Source organism: Drosophila suzukii, chromosome Y (genome assembly GCF_043229965.1).
Source record: "Drosophila suzukii chromosome Y, CBGP_Dsuzu_IsoJpt1.0, whole genome shotgun sequence".
NCBI lineage: Eukaryota > Metazoa > Arthropoda > Insecta > Diptera > Drosophilidae > Drosophila > Drosophila suzukii.
In genome coordinates this window covers 3,932,059-3,948,402 of record NC_092085.1, presented here as the reverse complement: position 1 = coordinate 3,948,402, position 16,344 = coordinate 3,932,059, and the positions used below count along the sequence as shown (strand labels likewise).

The following is a 16,344-nucleotide window of genomic DNA, read 5'->3' as shown; positions in this document are numbered from 1 at the left end:
AAGGTAAAACTAACAATTTCCTTTTAACCCTAAGGCTATTATCCCTTCCAAATTACTTTATTTCCGATGATGGTGATGTTCAATCATATTTAAACCAAATACAAATGGTTCCTAATTTTGATAAGCCTGATGCTTTTGGTCAACACTCAAATGCTGATATAGCTTCACTTATAGGTGAAACCAGAATGCTTTTTGAGACTTTACTGTCCATGCAAGTTCAGACTAACAGCATGGGTGGTACTGAAAACACAGAGTCAAAAGTATTTGACAGCTAAAGAAATATTGATAAGTACCCCGGAAGAACTAAATTATGAACAAACTGCGAAAATCATTGGAATCAATCGAACTCCTTTGGAAGTTGTATTACTTCAAGAAATTGAACGCTATAATAAACTTCTTGTGGAAATGTGTAATCATTTGCGCGACTTAAGACGAGGAATACAGGGACTGGTCGTAATGAGCTCGGACTTGGAGGATATCTATGTGGCGGTTTCTGAAGGGCGGGTACCCTTACAATGGTTGAAAGGTAAATAAATAGTTTAAGAACTACATTAATATAAAAATTCATTTTTTTATAGCTTATAATTCGCTGAAACCCTTAGCTGCTTGGGCTCGTGACCTAGTACTTCGTGTAGCACACTTTAATGGTTGGGCTCGCCAACATTATTTTGGCTTGCTGCTTATACATATCCTACCGGATTTGTTACTGCAGTATTCCAAACTTCTGCCCGAGCTACCAAGACACCAATTGATGAATTGTCCTGGGAGTTCTATGTGTTTGTTGAGGAAGATTCGGCCGCAGCTCGTATAATAAGAGAAGGAGGTGGTGTTTACACTCTAAATTTATTTTTGGAGGGTGCAGGATGGTTACGCAAGAACCAATGCCTTCAGGATCCTCTTCCTATGGAGCTTATTTGCCCACTTCCAGTAGTACACTTCAGACCTGTAGACAATTTGAAAAAACGGTCTCGGGGTGTGTACCAGTGTCCCGCCTATTATTATCCTATAAGATATGGTTCATTTGTACTAGCGGTCGATTTAAAGTCTGGCATTAAAAAAGCTGACCATTGGATAAAACGAAGTACCGCAATTTTACTAACTTTAGCAAACTAACTTTGTGGTTTACTTACTACTTTTACTTTATTTAAAAATAAAAATTGAAGCCATTACTATGTTTTTTTCAGGAACAATATTGTTTGTGACCATATACGGTCGTTAGTACGACGTACGTAAGCAGAAAAAAATGAAAAATATCAATTGCTTTTCATACAAAAAAAACCTTTATTCGTTATTCCTTACACTTGCAGAAGGTAATATAATTTAATTTAGAAGTTAAAAAAACCAGAGAATATCTCATTTTGGACCCCATAGAGGATATATATACCCGGTGTTCAGGCCCACTGTCCGGCGAATCTGGACCGGCCCCGCTATCCAGCTGCACCGCTCTACCGCTCCGCCGCTCTCCCGCTCTCTCGCGCTCCCGCTCTCCTGCGCTGTTCTTAGCTCCCTCCATGAAGTCTCCGCTGCGCTTTGTAGCGCAGAGCGGAACTTAGACTTAGTTAGTTCGATTCTGGAGTTCAAATTGAAATAAACCGCGGTCGCACCCCCGCCTACTTTCTAAGTTAACTTTTGTGCGTACATTCTTTTCGATCAAGGGGCAATACGCGTTTCGAGTGGTTTCTCCCCTACAGCTTCCGCCGCACCAGCAGCAAACCGCCGAAGCACAGCGCAGCAGCCCGCCGACGCCGCCAGTTTCCCGCCGTCGCCTCCCACGCCATTCCATCAGCGCCACCACGGTACCCCGCTACCCCCCGGCGTACATTTTGATCCATTCGAGCCGATAAGATAAGTAGGGCTTTTCGTCTTATTAATTGCCGGTCTGCAGTCAGCCACTCGAAAATATAATTCGTTTGACTTTTTGTACGATTTGTCCAAAATCCTAGTCCGATTAAATCCGACAACGGCAATATATATTGCCAATTTCTTCCGACTCCTTTTTATACCCGTTACTCGTAGAGTAAAAGGGTATACTAGAATCGTCGGAAAGTATGTAACTGGCAGAAGGAAGCGTTTCCGACCCCATAAAGTATATATATTCTTGATCAGGATCACTAGCCGAGTCGATCTAGCCATGTCCGTCTGTTCGTCTGTCCGTCTGTCTGTCCGTCCGGATGAACGCTGAGATCTCGGAAACTATAAGAGGTAGGCTATTAAGATTTGTCGTGCAGATTCCTGAGCTTCTTACGCAGCGCAAGTTTGTTTCAGCAGAGTGCCACGCCCATTCTAACGCCCACAAACCGCCCAAAACTGTGGCTCCTACAGTTTTGATGCTAGAATAAAAATTTTAACTGAAATGTATTGTTCTTAGCAATACCTATCGATTGACCCAAAAAAAGTTTGCCGGTCTACACCAAAACTCAATAGCGTAGCTCCCATAGTTTCCGAGATCTCAGCGTTCATCCGGACAGACAGACGGACAGACGGACATGGCTAGATCGACTCGGCTAGTGATCCTGATCAAGAATATATATACTTTATGGGGTCGGAAACGCTTCCTTCTGCCTGTTACATACTTTCCGACGAATCTAGTATATCCTTTTACTCTACGAGTAACGGGTATAAAAGTTACACCAACCGACGTGAAAATTTGTTTAGTCATTGTGTTTTATTTATCATCAAACTTTTTAGTATTTTTTTCCACCGCATGCATAGCATCCTCCGTCCACCAATTTTTTTGGTATATTTTTAGTATTTTTCCCTCGGAATATCAAATTTAAGCAATACTCCAATATTAAATAATCAACCGATCGCATCCTCCGGCCAACAACTTATTGGCATAATTTGGTTTTTTTTTTCATTCAGAAGTTTAAATAAAAGCGAAATATTACAATTACTTCACCGGGGACTACAGATAAACACATATTTGGTATTTTTCCCCCTCAATTTATTTCAAACGCAAAAAATACCAGCACTAAAAAAACAAATATACCAAACTTGATCCCAATTACAATATACATATACCAAAAAGGTTAAATATTATAGTATTATTTCTCCACTGGTGATATACGAACTCATCACTCACCGTTCCTAATCCGTATTATTGGGTTTAATTCCGCAAAGTAAACAGGTCGGTACTTGCTTCCAATTTCTTTTTCTCCGATCCACTACTTTTTTTGTCGACACCTCGTTCCACTGTTCCAGAAGTGGGCCAGGTTTCCTATTTATCCGGCAAAAACAAAGGCGAGCAGATTTTGACCCAAAAAAAAAGTCATTTCTCTTTAAATGTCCGCTGGAAGTGATATCAACAAGTTGTCTATTCCACCTGCCGTAGTCCCAGGCATATCCGTAGATCCGCCCACACCCGAACTAACAGCCAAGACCTCGTCGCCCCGAAAAAGGGTCACCCGTGCAAACGTCAAAATGGACTAACACCTTCCCAGATGGCTCTAAGCAAATTTACTGAGGTCTCAGATCGGCTGAGTGAGTTTGAATCCAGAGCAAACACTCCTTCGCAGATCCCTCCTACTCTGTCCATGCTGAACATCCGACGCGAAGAAATCCGCGCGTTATGGGACCGCATAAAGGCAGAATACGATTAATGCACCGGGTGCATAGCAGAAGCCGGAGACAGTGCAGCTGATAGTTTGCCAGTTCTCAAGGCTAAATACGGCTACTGATGTTCCGTTTACCAGAGATGTGGGGCTCAGATCGCGGATATGATAGCCCAGGCTCCCCAAGTTCAAGCTGTTCCTACCCAGACTTACATTTCCTCTGGATGTCGGCTGCCTCCGTGCGATACCGAGGTTTTCACCGGAGATTATCTGCGGTGGCCGACCTGTAGGGACTTGTTTACGGCCATTTATATAAACAATCCAAGGCTGCCGCCAGTCGAAAAATTGTTTCACCTAAATGCCAAAACAAGCGGCGATGCACACACGATAGTGTCAAACTCCCCCCCTTACTAACGACGGTTTTCGCTCAGCTTGGGCTAACCTAACTGAGCGTTTCGAAAACAAGCGGTTGTTAGTAAATAGATAATTAAAAATACTTTTCAATGTGCAGTCCGTTAACCAGGAATCTGGGTCAGCTATCCGTGAACTTCAACGAACCATCCAGGGTTGCCTTACGGCTTTAGAAATGTCCGGAATTGAAACCGAAAATTGGGATTGCTCTTAGTGTACATGTGCTCCTCCAAACTTCCTAAGCTCACGCTATCCTTGTGGGAACAGTCCCTGCACAATAAGGCAGAGATTCCGACGTGGCAGGAACTGAACGTCCGTCACCGGACCTTAGAAGCCGTAGACGACGTACGGCCGTCAGGATCGAGTCAATCTCTGCCAAAAACATCCGCCCCCAATGCAGCGCCTCGAAGAATAAATTCTTACGAGACAATGGTAGCACCCAAGCTAAAAGGATGTGACCTTTGTAAGAAGGAAAACCATCCTGTCCGCACATTTGCACGGTTGCTCCAGATGACGGTCGACGAGCGGTCGGCATACATAAAGAGGAAGCAGCTGTGTCTGATCTGATTCGCACGACGGCATCAGCTGCGTGATTGTGAAAGCACTCATAGTTGCTTTACGTGCCGCGGCCGCCATCACACCTTACTGCACAGAGGCAACTCCTCCCAATCGCCTTCGAATCCCTCCCAGAGAAACAGGTCAAGACCAAATACGACAGTTGCCACCGCTTCCGGGTCCACGGACTCCACAGTCCAAAATTACTTCGTGACGGGGTATAGATCCGTCTTGCTGGGCACCGCAATAATTGACATATGTCACCTGGGGTCGAATTTTAAAGCTCGTGCCTTGATATGTTCAGGATCAGAGGCAACCTTTATTTCTGAGCGGCTTCTCAAACTAATTAAGTTGCCTCATCAGGTAATCCGATCCCAAGTATTAGGCTTAAACCAGACAGTATCCGCTGAATCCAAAAAGCTCTGTCAGTTTACCATCCGTTCTCCGACCAGGCCTGGCCTGCAAATAAGCACGACGGCCTATGTTCTTCCTCAATTAGCTGGAAACCTCCCATCTTGTCCGATTCCGCAACAGTTTCTACGGGTCTTCCCGAGCTGCCACTAGCGGATCCAAAGTTCTACGAGAGCGCACAGATAGATATTCCATTCTCCTAAGCGGCACCCGGCCGAATACTTCTGGCTCTCTCCTCGGTCAAGAAACCATTTTCGGGTGGATCCTAACAGGACCCGTTCCTGCTCCAAGGGAAAATCAGATTTCCGTTTTTTCCACACGAATCTCCCACACAGTTGACACGTCCCTGGATAGGCTTCTCACCAAATTTTGGGAGGTGGAGGATCTGCCAGTAAAAGTGACAAAATCTTCCGATTTGACATGGGAGGAAAATTTTCTCCGAACGACTACGAGAGACGATAACGGCAGGTATGTCGTAAGTCTTCCGTTTCGTGATCCCCAAAACGTAAAATCCTCCCTCGGTCCCTCCAGATCCTCCGCGTTGTCGCAGTTCCTATGAACCGAGCAACGCCTAAAGAGGGACAGTCAGCTGAAAGCCAAACACGACTCCGTGATTCAAGAGTATCTCGACCTCCATCACATGAAAGAAGTCCGTCCTACCCATAATTCTGCCAGTTATTACCTTCCGCATCATGCCGTGCTCAAGCCGGAAAGTACAACCACTAAGTTACGTGTGGTTTTCAATGCCTCCAGCCCTTCAGAGAATGGGGTCAGTTTAAATGATATCCTTCATGCTGGCCCAGTCTTACAGTCCGATCTAACTATCCAGATCCTGAAGTGGCGATATTTCCGATACGTCTACAGTGCCGATATCGAGAAAATGTATTGGCAGATATGGGTAGATCCGAAGCATTCCCCGTTCCAGCGCATCTTATTTCGCAACAGCGAGGGGCACATTCGAGATTTCAAATTACAGACGGTATCTTTTAGAGTCAATTGCGCGCCATTTCTGGCCATTCGAGTCCTGCAACAGTTGGCAGCTGACGTGCAGCTCAGCCATCCAAGAGCGAGCAACCTCATTCGAAATCATATGTATGTAGACGATGTCCTTTCGGGAGCTGACTCCGCCGAGGACGCTAACTTCATTGTTCGCGAGCTACAAAGTGCTCTAGATTCCGCGGGGTTTCCAACCTCCAACCACAAAGAAATATTAACCGACTTCCTAGAGATTGACACTGAGAGCACAGCCAAAACTCTCGGCGTACGATGGAAGGCGACGTCCGATGAGTTCTTTTTCGTCCCACCAGATTTAGCAACGGAAATCTCCCACACGAAACGCCAAGGCCTTTCCCAAATTACCAAGCTGTTTGATGCAGCAGGCTGGCTCGCTCCATTTGTTGTGTGTGCTAAAATCTTTATGCAAGAAATTTGGCTTCAGGATCTAGGCTGGGACGATAAACTTCCAATTGGGCTGTGCCAAAGGTGGAACAGCTTTCTCCAGAGCTATTCGGTCCTAGACCAGGTCAGAATACCCAGATGGCTTTCCTTCCGTCCAGAGTTCCGCGTAGAGCATCACGGATTCTGTGACGCCTCGCAAAAGGCATACGGTGCTGCGATCTAAGTGCGCGTAGGAATGGGCCACAAGACGGTGGTGCACTTGCTCACGGCCAAGACGCGTGTGGCGCCAGTCAAAACGGTGTCCCTTCCCAGGCTGGAGTTATGTGGGGCTCTCCTTTTGTCAGAGATGGCCGAAGCAATTCTTCCTAATATGCCGAGGCTGACCTCAAAATTCCATTGTTGGACCGATTCCACGATTGTGCTAGCATGGTTAGCCAAACCAGCGTGCCATTGGACAACGTTCGTTGCCAACAGGGTGACGAAGATCACCGAGTCCACTAAAACGGCCAATTGGTCGCACGTTCAATCCGAACATAATCCTGCTGATTTGGCTAGTCGAGGAGTTCCCCTTCAAGAGCTGGTGGATAACCCGCTTTGGTGGCATGGACCCACTTGGCTGCAACGTCCACGCGTTCATTGGACCAGCCAGGGAACCGACCTGCCGGTGACTGAGATCGAAAAGCGTGCCGTTAAAGTCCATGTGGCTTCTATGCCGACAGTAGATTTCCTAGATCGCTTTTCCAATTTAGATAGAGCTTTGCGGGTCCTCGTGTATGTCCATCGATTTGTCCAACTATGTCGAAGACGATCACCGCTTTCCGGGGTCCGTCTAGAGGCCCAGGACGTTGCCGCCGCGGAAGAACTCATGACAATTTGCACTCAGCGCAGGTATTTTTCTGAAGAATACCGCTGCTTGAGTCAGAAACGTCCTGTGCCCGCGGCAAGTTCGAGTCTCCCTGAACCCCTTTCTAGATAAGAAAGGGTTAATCAGTTTGCGGTATGATGAACGACATCCGATAATCCTGCCGTACGAATGTGCACTCTCGCGGCTTCTGGTCAAATTCACGCATCTCATTACGTTACATGGTGGCAACCAGTTAGTGGTGCGTCTCACTCGGTCCAGATACTGGGTTCCGAGAATAAAGAACTTGGTGAAGGCAGTGGTTAACTCCTGCAAGGCCTGCGTTATCCACAAAAAGAGATTGAAAGTCCAGATGATGGGAAGTTTTCCGAAAGAGCTAGTGTCTTTATCCCGTCCGTTCACGTACACAGGGATGGACTACGCCGGCCCGTTTGATATAAAAAGTTATACCGGAAGAGCTTGTCTTATTACGAAAGGGTATGTGTTGGTTTTCGTTTGTTTTTCTACAAAGGCCATCCATCTAGAGCCTATACATCCGACTTAACGACTGAAAAGTATCTTGCCGCTTTCGCTCGATTCGTCTCTAGAAGTGGGTGTCCTCGTCAAGTCCAGTCCGACAATGGAAAGACCTTCGTCGGCGCCTCCACCGTGCTTTCCCGAGACTTCCTGCAAGCCGTTAAGGAGTCTGTGACCGATGCGTATAGTCATCAGCAGCTCACCTGGCAATTCATTCCTCCTGGGGCACCCCATATGGGAGGCCTATGGGAAGCTGGTGTCAAGAGCTTCAGGACCTTGTTTTACAAGCCCACCGCTACACGGAAGTAGACCTTTGAAGAGCTGTCCACCCTCCTAGCGAGAATCGAAGCTTGTCTGAAATACAGACCGCTATCTCCCATGTCAGAGGATCCAAATGATCTCTTAGCGTTGACACCAGGTCACTTTCTTGTTGGTGGACCTCTTCTGTCCATAGTGGAACCTGAAGTAAAGGGCGAATCCTAGTCCATTGTGAACCGGTGGCAGCACTTAAAGTCTCTCCATCAACAATTCCGCACTCGATGGAAGGATGAGTACCTTAAGCAGCTCCACAAGCGCAACAAGTGGCAAGTCCCCACAGAAAATTTGCGTGTTGGCGATCTGGTCGTCATTAAGGATGACAATTTGCCCTCAAATGAGTGGCGACTCGGAAGAATAGACTCCGTTTTTTTCGGGACCCGATGACAATGTCCGCGTAGTCGACATTCGTACGACACGCGGCGTTGTCAAACGTCCAGTGACCAAGGTGGTTCTTCTTCCAAGAGAGCCGCCCAAAACTACCTCGTAACGAGCCGCGTTTCTTACACACCTTAGTCCGTAGCCATTATCCACGTCATTGTTAATCAGCCCTGTTTGTTTTTTCCTTATCCACACTCTAAACAGGAAAATGGCACCCCGTCCACGTAGCGCTCAGGATTTTTATAGCAGACGTACTAGAGGTACTCAGTCCTACCGATGCCGAGTCTCTTCCTCTTCCTAAAGCTGAGCGCAGAGAAGCGGCTGCGGGCAGTTCTCATAAACAAGTACTGCGCGAACTGTCTCGCACACGAACACTTTTCTGGGAGCTGTCGTAGCGGTGATCGGTGCAGAACGTGCAACCGGAACCATCACACGCTGCTGCACATGCACGACCTTGTTTCCCGGAAAAAGTCCGGCTCCAAGCAACAGCCCGCTTCTCCGCAGCGTTCGCGCCGGCAAGATCCGCCAACTCGCCAAACGCCTGCCCCTCCACCGCGCTCAGCATCCTCGACACCAGCTCCGTCGCTCGCCGCACTTCTCCAGCGTCATAGCGTCAGTGTCCTCCCGACTGCTTTGGTGATCGTCTAGACCGGAGAGAAGACGTTCGACACCGCCGCACTCAGCGATCCGTGCACCCCGACAAGCTCCATCGATGCACCCCTGGCCGCCGCGTTTCGTTTGCCGACAACAAACGTGGGCGATGAGAGCATATGCACGGCGACGATTCGTTCGATGGTCGACGAGGCCATCAAGCTGGAGGTGGTCCTCAAGATCGAGCCGAACGTGCGCATCCGCACCCCCATCCGTGCGCGCTCAGTGAGAGCGTCGTCCAGAAATTTAAGGAGCTACCGCTCGCGGATGAGCGTTTCCACCGGCCAGCCACTATTTCATTGATCCTGGGCGCGGACGTCTACCCGAAGGTGATACAGCCGGGCTTCCATATGGTCGACTTGGGACTGCCAGTAGTCCAGAAGACGGTGTTCGGGTGGATCATCTCCGGCGCCTGTACGCAGGCATGAGGCGTAGGCGACCGTCTCCTTTATTTTTTGCAACGCTAACGATTGCAAGGGGCGGTATGTTCAGGCCCACTGTCCGGCGAATCTGGACCGGCCCCGCTATCCAGCTGCACCGCTCTACCGCTCTCTCGCGCTCCCGCTCTCCTGCGCTGTTTCTAGCTCCCTCCATGAAGTCTCCGCTGCACTTTATAGCGCAGAGCGGAGCTTAGACTTAGTTAGTCCGATTTTGGAGTTCAAATTGAAATAAACCGCGGTCGCACCCCCGCCTACTTTCCAAGTTAACTTTTGTGCGTACATTCTTTTCGATCAAGGGGCAATACGCGTTTCGAGTGGTCCCCTACAGCTTCCGCCGCACCAGCAGCAAACCGTACCAGCAGCAAACCGCCGAAGCCCAGCGCAGCAGCCCGCCGACGCCGCCAGTTTCCCGCCGTCGCCTCCCACGCCATTCCATCAGCGCCACCACGGTACCCCGCTACCCCCCGGCGTACACCCGGGTATAATAATAAATAAACAAAATAGTAACAATGAAACTGATTATATATATTTAAATTGTATTTATTAAAATTTGTAATTTGCCATCTGAGTCGACCCAAATGTTAGCATATAAGTTCAACATTAAGTTCAACTTTAAAATTTTACACTTGTGACTAGCGCTTTAATTTATAAAGATGCTACATTCTTGTAGAGCTGGGATAAAAGCAATCAAATAAATAAAAATAAAAATAAACTTACATGTTCCAAGTAGTATATAAACATGTATAAATTGAAGAACAAATCAGTTATCAACGCAACTTATAACTCCGCGGTTCTACTTCCTACCTCTGGGAATAGGGCTCGAGTACACTATCTCAACTCGCAGTTAACCTACGTTAGCTCGACCTCGATCCGGCATCGCCCGTGATCCGGCATTGCAGTAACCAATGTTACCATTGCCGCAACGCGATCGTCCTGCAAGTGTTTACTACGGTTAGGCACAAACAGCTTCTTTTTCAAAAATGAAATCGAAAAGAAGAATCAGCGCGCAAAGTATTCTTTTGTACAACTCATGCTTGGAGGCTCCTTAACTGTTGCATCAGCCTTCTAATTTGCAACAGTTCTCAGTTGGCCTCTCCTTTGAACCAACTTTGTCAAAAAAATGTAGCATACTTTTATGGCTCGCAGCAACAAGCATTTATAGATCTAAAGCCAATAGTCAATGAATATCATCAACGCGACGCAGCTAGGTAAGTTCGATGAAAATCTACTATGAGGTTTGGCGACGAATTCATAATCCATTGGCTTAGTTTTGGTGTAGTCTTCGCGTGTCTAACCAGATTGCAAGGAGATGATATTTTCGAATCCAATACACTTGACAAATAAAACCAAATTGAAACAGAGGGCCTTTCTATACTATTTGGAATGAAACGTTTTCACCGATACTTGTAAGGCCGAAAACGTAACCTCATAACGTATCACAAGCCGCTGGTAACGATTTTAAGTCCAAGTAAGGACCTTCCTTTGCTGACTTCAAACAGGCTACACCGCTGGCCCATCATTCTCAATATCGATTTACATGATCATGGCAAAGCAGATGCTGTATCGTGGTATGTTACTGAAAGATGGCCACAAAAACTTCAGCAAGGCGAGAAAGCATTATTACCATACATCAATCGAAAGTTTGCCCTCACGATCAACACAAATTAGCTTTGCCTACAGACAGATGCTAATCTTGTAGTAATTCCATTTAATGTTCAAGCGCATATTCTGAAGCTATTACACGATGGACATTGGGGCATTGTTCGAATGAAGCAATTAACTATACAACACGTTTGGAGGCCTACATTTAATTTATACACTCAAAACCTGGTTCAGTCAAGCAGCATGTGCTAATAAGTCAAAATTTCGAGCATCCTGTCGAGGCCAAGCATTCAGTTACCAAGTACGTTCAGTTACCAAGATGATTGAAGGCATAATCGACTGTCGATCGATTGGATAAATGCAGCTTAAGCCGAAGTTTTCAGCATGAAGCTTCTTCGAAAAACCTTCAGAGTTTGGGTGGGTCCCTGAAATAAACAATCCGCTTCCAGTCAGCAAACACAACGACAAGATCAACAGGAAACTCCGCCTGCTGTTCAACAACGTAACGCTGAACCTGAACCGCCTCAGAGCTCCACATTATCTACCAAGCATCCGAGGAAAACCCAAGCCAAGGGTTTCAGAAAAACCAAACATCCTAGTCGTTCATAATTAATGGAGGAGACGTATTCTGTTTTTACATTCCTCCATTCTATGTAATTCCTCTGTTAACACTTAAGAAAATCTGGTGTGAGGAAGCTTCACTGTTTGTAGACATCAGATGTAGATGTAAATATTATTAGTATGTAAGATGTAGATGAAAATATTGTTGGTAGGTAAGGTTTAGGATAAGCTTAGAAAAGGAAAAGTCCTACGGAGTGCAGTAACAAATCAGAGTAAGCCCCACAGAGAGCAGGAGAGAGAGGCCGGCCACCACGTTGCCGAAAGCGCAACGATCGGCCGCCCGAAACTCGAAAAAACGGTTGATTTTCAAGCAGAAGTCCTCTGCCCTTATGACGACAGCGCGGCGGGCGAAAAGATTATTGGTAGAGGACAGTAACCGTAGCCAGACTGATTGATCCAGACAGTCGTTCGTGGATCACCAAAGTCAACAGAGGAAAAAATATCAGTGAGCAGTGGATATAATCGCCGCCGCCGCCAGGAGAATGTTCCCGGAGTAAGGTGAGGTGGCCAACGGCCCTAAGTCCCAACAATGGGAGGACCTGTGTGTCCAATAGCCAACATGAAAGCCACGTGTCAGTGAATTTGTGAGTGTCAGTGAATATTACCCGCGCGCTTCTCGGGCCGCCCGGCGAATGGTTCTCCTTCCTGATCGGGAAACTGGCCCATGGGTGACTGGGCTGGCCTCCCTTTTCCGGAATTTTTGTCGCCGAGATCAGAGAACGTGCCAGGGTGACGGGGCCTGTTTCCCGTCTTTGTGGTTTTCCTCCCGGAACGGGATCGGATTTTTAGAATAGCAGAAAGGAGAATCGAAAAAAAATAGCAGCCGCGAGGTACATTCGGACCCGACACGAAGCCGAACTGACTCTAACCCGCCACGAAGTTATGCGGCCCGACGACAAAAGCACTCGACGCTAAGAAAAAATAAAAGTTTCCTATCCCTGTCGCACAAATGGTTTCTCTTACCAAGCAGGATACCTTCAAGCATATAAACCGTCGTCCCTACTCATCGAGAACATTCGATTCCCATCGCTACAAGAGTGAAAATAAAATCTACTACATCGGTCGTTAGAAGGAGATACGTTCTAGGAGATCAACAAGGAGATCAACAAGGATCATTCGATTCCCATCGCTACAAGAGTGAAAATGAAATCTACTACATCGGTCGTTAGAAGGAGATACGTTCTAGGAGATCAACAAGGAACAAGCATCAATGATCACTTCGAGGATTCACGAGGACCTGCTGCATCGCTACAAAGATACGTACGCTCACAAGTAAAACTAGCCGATGGAACCGGTAGGAAACTGACCCAGGCCCTGAGGGCACCGGTCATCATTATGCCGGACGTACTAGATGACCTCCTCCTCGGCATGGATTTCTTGCGTTACCCCACAAGCGTATTGAGCCGTTGAAAAGCCCCCACAGTGCGCCGATGGTCATAGCAGCGAAGAAGAACGGAGACGTACGGATGTGCGTGGATTACAGACAGTTGAACGAGATCTCGGGACCGGATGCCTACCCAGATCCCAGTAGCGCCAACCAGTCGTGAGTTCACCGCGGTCACAGTTCCAGGCTGAGGCTTATTTCATTGGAAGGTGAGTCCTTTTGGCCTACACTCTGCCCGGCAACTTTTTAGCAAGCCCTGGATATCTTCATCGACCCTGACATGGAACCGCATGCTTTCGCATACTTGGACGATCACCATGATCGGAGCCACACTCAAGGAGCATGTCCGAAATTCACGCAAGACTACGTCTGAGTCGGGACAAGTGCCAGTTTTTCCAGCTTGAAGTACCTAGGCCACGTTATCAAAATACAAACGGACTCTGATAAGGTCGCAGCCGTTGTCTTCGTTCCCAACTTTGCTGATGTAGTCGTGCCGATGACATCTCTACTCAAGAAGGAGCGGGAATGGAAGTGGATAGAGAAGCAAGTGCAGGCAAGGATTGAAGGACCTGTGTAGCGTGTAACGTTCGACAGAAGTGTTATGAATCGAAGGATCTGTACTTGAGGGGCACGCTATAGGGTCCGGCACTAACTTGTCGGCTTTGGGGGTGTTGGTCTCGCTTTCTAGTGACCGTGACACTATCTACACATTATAATTAACACTCGATATTTTGAAAACGATTTAAAATAAACTTCCTTGCCATTATATCCCGATTCTTTAGAAGCGCAAAATTGTTATTTAAGTTTAGGTAGTATATACGAGTATAATAAACAAATTAAGATTCGCTTCATTATATTTTAAAATTTCCATAGATGTTTTCCCATTGGGTTCACTGTGGTTGCAGGTTAAAGATGCTCACAATTGGGGCAAGTGAATGGGTTGGTTGCCAGAGATAATACCAAGAAATAGCAGAGGGTTAAACCCCGTTAAAATTTGCGCCTATGTGCATTGGGGTAAGGCTGCTGCTGATGTGTATGCGCGGCCAAGAGATTACACGTCCATGTGTATAAGTAGCTGCTCGTAAATGCGCGCATGTGCAAAAAGGTTAGATGGTTAGGTACATATGCCGTTTATGGGGGTTCTCCTCGTTACCGGCGCCGGCTTTCGGTGGTAGCAGGTTATGTACGCTTGCAGCTATGGCGGTGCTCCTCGGTACATGTACGTGGGTTTTCGTTGGTGATACCTGGCTTACATGCTCCTCGTCACGTCGACTTTACAAACTGCTAACTGGGCACAACCTGACGATTGGGGAACGGTTACAGCAAATACCTAATAAAATACACTATTCTCGAGCATATCTACCTTACAATTGTGCCCCAAAAACATTTTGGGTGTTTTTGGACTTTTTATACCCTTGCAGAGGGTATATTGATTTCAGTCAGAAGTTTGCAACGCAGTGAAGGAGACGTTTCCGACCCCATGAAGTATATATATTCTTGATCAGCATGACTAGACGAGTCGATCTAGCCATGTCCGTCTGTTCGTCTGTCCGTCTGTCCGTCAGTTTCTACGCAAACTTGTCTCTCAGTTTTAAAGCTATCGGGCTGAAACTTTCCCAAAAGTCTTATATCTTTTGCAGGTATTAAATAAGTCGGAACCAGCCGGATCGGACAACTATATCTTATAGCTCCCATATGAATAATCGGACAAAAAAATTTAAACAAATTATATCTTTGGTGTTTTTTCCAACGCTTGGAAATAACATTTTTTAATTAGTTCTGAGTTTCGAATTTAATTTTATCAAAATCGGACGACTATATCATATAGCTGCCATAGGAACGATCGCAAAATTGGTAGGAAAATAATATGAAACAAATTATAGCTTCGGTGTTTTTTGACATATTATCTTATACTATTGGGAATATAATTTTTTGTGTTTTTAAATTTAATAATTATAGCTGCAAGGGTATATAAGCTTCGGCTTGTCGATGCTAACTTTCTTTCTTGTTTTTAATATAACTTGCTGCTGGCCGGAACACACTCTCGTAGCCGGGACGACTCTATTTTTTTGCACTCAGCTGCCTGAGACACGGGCGGGGGTTAGACACAGAAAGAAAACGAATTCGCCAGGAAACTTACTCGGTTTAAGTTTTGGCGGGTGTCTATTTAAATTTTTCACTGTCGAATCGCAACACTTGCGAGATGTACGCGTACCCGAGTTAATGTTTCAAACTTGTTTGGGACTGGGAACTTAATTATACCCGTTACTCGTAGAGTAAAAGGGTATACTAGATTCGTCGGAAAGTATGTAACAGGCAGAAGGAAGCGTTTCCGACCCCACAAAGTATATATATTCTTGATCAGGATCACTAGCCGAGTCGATCTAGCCATGTCCGTCTGTCCGTCTGTCCGTCTGTCCGTCTGTCTGTCCGGATGAACGCTGAGATCTCGGAAACTATGAGAGCTAGGCTATTGAGATTTGGCGAGCAGATTCCTGAGCTTCTTACGCAGCGCAAGTTTGTTTCAGTACAGTGCCACGCCCACTCTAACGCCCACAAACCGCCCAAAACTGTGGCTCCTACAGTTTTAATGCTAGAATAAAAGTTTTAGCTGAAATGTATTGTTCTTATCAATACCTATCGATTGACCCAAAAAAAGTTTGCCACGCCCACTTTTACGCCCACAAACCGCGAAAACCTGTGACGCCCACAATTTTCATGCTAAATAAAAAATTTTAACTGAAATGTATTGGTCTCGTCAATACCTATCGATTGATCCAAAAAAAAAATTGCCACACCCACTCTAACGCCCATAACGCTTAAATCTGTCTACCGCCGGTAGGTGCCGCATTTTAATTTCGCTTTGCTGCTTGCATATCTCCATTTAGCTGAGTAACGGGTATCTGATAGTCGAGGTACTCGACTATAGCGTTCTTCCTTGTTTTTTTTGTGCATGTGCACACCGCGACTTCTCGATTGAAAAGAAATAGAACGAAACCGGATAATGTTTGTATCAGGAATAAGTTCACAAATGGATTTTAGTTCCACGTCTTCTTTATTCGCACTCTCTGTTAGAACTAACTCGCTGCTCGCAGGCAACTCTCTTTTCAACTCCCGTTTTCAGGTTCTCTCGAGAGAGCATCTCCTCTCTCGAGGATTGAATAGTGTGACCAGAGCAGATTCATATACCCTGCCCTGTTCATATAACTTTGAGCATAACAACATAATACTTAGAACTAGTGTATT

At 46.3% G+C, this 16,344-nt stretch overlaps 1 pseudogene; it reads left to right on the top strand.

Annotated features, from left to right (window-relative positions):
• The first annotated feature begins 456 nt into the window (after positions 1–456).
• On the top strand, positions 457–8,102 carry LOC139353700 (uncharacterized; annotated as a pseudogene).
• The last annotated feature ends 8,242 nt before the right edge of the window (positions 8,103–16,344 follow it).